Below are 4,879 nucleotides of genomic sequence, written 5' to 3'. Positions count from 1 at the left end.
GCGAGAGAAAACGCGAGACAACACAAAGCGAACCCGCCATTGATTAGGTAGACAGCGGGTTCGTTTTGTGCTGACTCGCATTTTTTCTGGGCTAGATAACTGTCTCGATAGTTCTCTCGAATACTCGCCATCTCGGATGGTTCGTGCCGTTGCCATAGATAAATATATAATTCCACCAAAACTATCATGCTGTAATACGTCTTGCTTATAAGTGCATATTAAGGAAAATAGCGTTCAAAAATATGTGTTAATTTTGTCATAATTTAGAAATTAAATATGATTAAGAAACGGTGTTTTCCACCCCTAGTGATACAGAATTTCGTTCCGCGAAATCTACGGTGTATCTTGTAGGAATAAGGTTCATTCATTCACATTTCCCCACCACAATTAACATTTCATGGGAAACAAAAAAATTGTCATCGGACCTCAATTACCGTAGTGACAATTTGACCTAGTTTACCAGACAGGGTTCACTGTAGTGGTGTGGTTTTTGTCATCCGAGTCATCGAGTAGCTTGTCCTTGAACGCTGCTGCTTGACTGAATTTCGAGTTGCTTGCACAGCTTGGATAATTTCAAGGCGCATTCCGGTTAAGGGGACGAAATTTCTCCCGATCAGCAATGACCCGTACCAAGCAGACCGCTCGTAAGTCTACCGGTGGCAAGGCCCCACGTAAGCAGCCGGCCACAAAGGCTGCCCGCAAGAGCGCCCCTTCGACGGGCGGAGTTAAGAAGCCACACCGTTACCGACATGGTACCGTGGCCTTGCGTGAAATTCGTCGCTACCAGAAGTCAACAGAGTTGCTCATCCGCAAGCCTTGTGCGTGAAATCGCCCAGGACTTGAAAACAGACCTCCGCTTCCAGAGCGCCTCCATTGGCGCCCTACAAGAAGCTAGTGAGGCATACTTGGTGGGACTGTTTGAAGATGTGTGCTATCCATGCCAAACGGGTGACCATTATGCCAACGGACATCCAGCTGGTCAGACGGATCCGTGGAGAACGAGCCTAGACGCACCACCACCACTTCAGGGACACACACGCACTCCTCTCTCTTCGTCCCGCTCGCTGTCCCTGCTCTACATCATTTTCATTGTGCTTCCCCCCCCCCCCCCCCCCCGCTTGCCTCTCTTATCCATAGAGTTTTTTACTCTTACCTAGAGGGAAAGCTGTGCTGCCGTCTATGGGAGTTTACATGGAGTTTCCAGACGGCCAGTTCAGCCACCATGGGCGCTCAAAGCATCATGGGCCGGAGAGCTGCCGAGTGCAGAACTACAACTTTTGGCCAATACTAATGCAAAGATAAACGTTGTTCTACCATAAATAATGTCCTAAGATTGAATATTGTGACTGTAAATTGCAAAAATAGAGAGAAACAGCATGCCAGTGTGAGATTTATCCAATATAAGCGATGGCTCTTTCTCCAATTGGCTTAGTTTTCAGCAGCACAAATACCAATATTTCGTACTTAATAGGCAAACTTGGAAATAAAAAAAATGTTATGAAAATATTTATGGTTGTGCAATTACATAAGGAAGTTTTTAGTGGTGATTCGGAAGACAGAAACCTTTTATTGGCGACGTCTGCATGGTAGAAGAACAAATGGTAGCGTAACTCCCATAGAAGCCTGCGTGTCGACTCTGAGCGAGGCTTTAGTTTCCCAGCGCCCCCTGCGAACTGTGAGGCACAACAAACACGTGACGTTGCTTGTGACGTCACAGGGACGTGATTTTGGCGGGGAATTTGATCGTCTTTTTACTTGTAAACGAAAAACAAGGCCAACGACGACGGAGGCAGAACGATGCTCAGATAAGGCAGAAAAATGGACACCGTAACTGTTCAGCCAACTTGACATGGATTTCTACAGTCAAGTTTTACGTTAACTGAAATGTTACGGCATCTTTAACCACCTTATCATAGCATCGTTCTGCCTCCGTGGTCGTTAGCCTAGTCTTTCGTCGCGCGTCATGTAAACGCATTCTGGGGCTTCGGCAAGCACATGGATAGAATCACATGGCTTGAGGCATTTCACTAAGGGCATAAATGAGTGAAGCTGTGCTGCATAGAAAGCCAGGCTTTATTAATTCACGATTACTTACATGGACGATTCACGACAATGAAATCTTTAGTGTAGGAAAGCGACCACCGCTCATTCGTCACGGTCTTCATGAAATCCTCGTGATAACAAAATGACCTCAGCGTAGGTCTCCTAACGAGACGCGGTGAGATTATAAAAGGGTAAAAAATCTTGCTAACAAAGTACATATCAGTGTCAAAGAACAACAAAAACAAACGAACGGAATAACTAACGCTAGCGCTAGAACGCCAACCTGTAAGAGCTTAGGTAAGCAATTCAAATTGGGATTACTAGTATTTAGAAGTTAATGCGGCTGAGAAGTCAAAATATCTACGATATAGCTTTTCTCCAATAAATCTCGCCCTGTTCATGATTCCATTATTTTACTGGCGCTTCATTTGCCACTGAGAGGAGTCAATGTGAGGTTACAAATTTACAACTTAAGCATTTAACATGTTCATGAGAAAGATCCCATTGACAATAGGAACATCACTGTAATAACAGCTAAAGCACGTTCAGCGAACGTTGGTGCGGTAATACGACGCAGTAAGCAAAACACGCAGCAAAGGGAGCGGAACGGAAGGCTTTGAGCAATGCGACACGCATCTTGGGGGCAATAAAATCTCACCTTCACCGTTCAATTAAAACATGCAGCGATACGCCGCTCATGCAGACGTGTATCCGTAAAACAATGAAGCCACCACTTTTGCGACATGCCTGGGAGGCCGAGCCGAACCGCCGAGCTGTGACGCAGCATTGTCCCATCGTCCGGAAATGCGCACATGCAGCGGCAATCAGTTTCTCATCGAGCACACACAGTCTTCGCCTTGCTGTAAAGCTCTACCACAACCAGCATAATAAAATACTGACTGTTTGTCACAGATAACCCACTCTGTACGCAGCGCGCAACGATGAACGTTGAACCGGGGCCGATGACGCACCCATCCCGCGGATGAAAAAAGCCGCCATGTCTGAGCTTTGGGCAACTACGCAGCGGATAATAAGTGGCCGAGAGAGGCCGTTAGAAACAAGTTAAAATATTATTAAAAATGTGACACGTTTTTTCTTACGCAAGAAACAAAAACTGCATTCATTCCTGAGTGAGAATATTATGTTTACTTTCTAGTTCTCTGGAGTTCTGGCAGATCTTATTTTCTGTGCGCTAGTAATTTGCCTCACAGTTCGCAGGAGCCCTCATCATCGAGTTGATGCCGCTGGCAGTAGGCAGCTGCACGCGTTTTCTTCCAAGTTGCGCGACCAGTTGTACATTGACCTTGACGTCTGCTTTAGCGCCTTCGCTACTATGGCTTTTGCGGTCTATGTACGCACCTCGAGATGATGATGATGATGATGGAAAAAAAACATCATAGTAATACCACTCCATGCAACCGAGAAAAACCGACTGTCCCGCAACAAGTAGCACACCGGCCCATGATTCTTAGCGCGCCCATGGTGGCTGAAGTGCAGCGCCCTCAGCTTTCCCTCTAGTTAGTGTAAGGGACTCTATGCTCTTATCTTAACACACCCACAGTTAACTAGTCTTAGCACGTTCTTACGAGTATAACGGTTGATACTCTAAGAGTAGTCAAATTCGGCTTCCATCAGTCATCATGCTGTAATTTGACGGGTTGCTTGACAAGGGTGTTTGTTCGTTTCTCATGTATCTGAATGACAGACTCCGAGAGCCAGTCAACTAAGCTCCATTTTTACGCGGGCAGTCCCCCGATGCAAGCAGGACTTCCGAACGTATATAGCCCAAGCCACTACATGGCCAATGAGAGCGATGGTATAGACGCGACTCAGACTTGAACTGCTAAAAAAATCCGGTTTATTTTTTCTTTCTTCTCGTGGCATGACAAGAAAATGCAGTTTGCAAATAATGTGAGAAATGGCAAATAGCTTGCCTTCGTACGTGGCGTGTTTGACGTATACCATGTGGTGCAAATGAGGAACTCACGATATTGGTTCGTAGGGAGAGAGGGTGAAGCCTCAGCTCTCAAGTCGAGCCAACGTTTCGACAAGTGGACTTGTCTTCGTCTGGGCCCAGGCGAAGACAAGTCTACTTGTCGAAACGTTGGCTCGACCTGCGAACTGAGGCTTCCCCCCCCCCCCCCCCCCCGCTCTTTACTCTTGTTCAGTGCTCTTTTATACCGTGTAAGCCACCTTCTTCCTCTCGTTCTACCTGGATATTGGTTCGTGCGATTCGGAAAAATTAGTGAAAATGGCAGCTCTTTTTTTTTTTGTTTTTTCAATTGAGTGCTTGCATCTTTACTGCATTTAAGGTTTTCATTTCTTCTTGTTCTTAATTCCATCCGCAGGTTTCCTTAGTTTGTTTTATTTTCTTTTAGCTGCTACTCTTAGTCATATTCTTCGGCTTCCTTAGTTTTTTTTTTTCCCCCTTTTACTGTGGTATTTCATACCCCACTTAAAATTTTTAATATAGATAGAAACCTGTTACCATATCCGCCTATGGTTTGACTTCGTTCTGTCACGAGCTTGATCGACGCATAGCAGTACTTATCGATTGTTCAAAAGACACGCTCATGCCCAGCTTTCCTGGACATTTAGCAACTGGCGCCACTTACAGTAGCGAATAACTGAAGGGGATATGCACTTGAAATCTTGAAACAGCTGGAGAGCCGCGAAATATCCAGCGCGAACATCGCGATTATAATTGGCGACTATACAGTCCTCGCTGCAGAGTGTGACCCTTATAAAGCGTTTCCTCTGCTCGCTCCAACTATATATATCCGACGGTCATATCCAGTGCGATTTGCCGAACGTTGAAAAATCCCGCGGTGTCATT

At 45.7% G+C, this 4,879-nt stretch overlaps 1 pseudogene; it reads left to right on the top strand.

Moving 5' to 3' along the window:
* The first annotated feature begins 619 nt into the window (after positions 1 to 619).
* LOC146206504 (histone H3.3A-like) lies at positions 620 to 1,008 on the top strand (annotated as a pseudogene).
* The last annotated feature ends 3,871 nt before the right edge of the window (positions 1,009 to 4,879 follow it).

This window comes from Amblyomma maculatum, chromosome 1 (genome assembly GCF_055883805.1).
Source record: "Amblyomma maculatum isolate TAMU_Amacu chromosome 1, ASM5588380v1, whole genome shotgun sequence".
Classification (NCBI taxonomy): domain Eukaryota; kingdom Metazoa; phylum Arthropoda; class Arachnida; order Ixodida; family Ixodidae; genus Amblyomma; species Amblyomma maculatum.
Note: the sequence above shows the minus strand (reverse complement) of the source record. Positions and strands in the feature narration are given on the sequence as shown.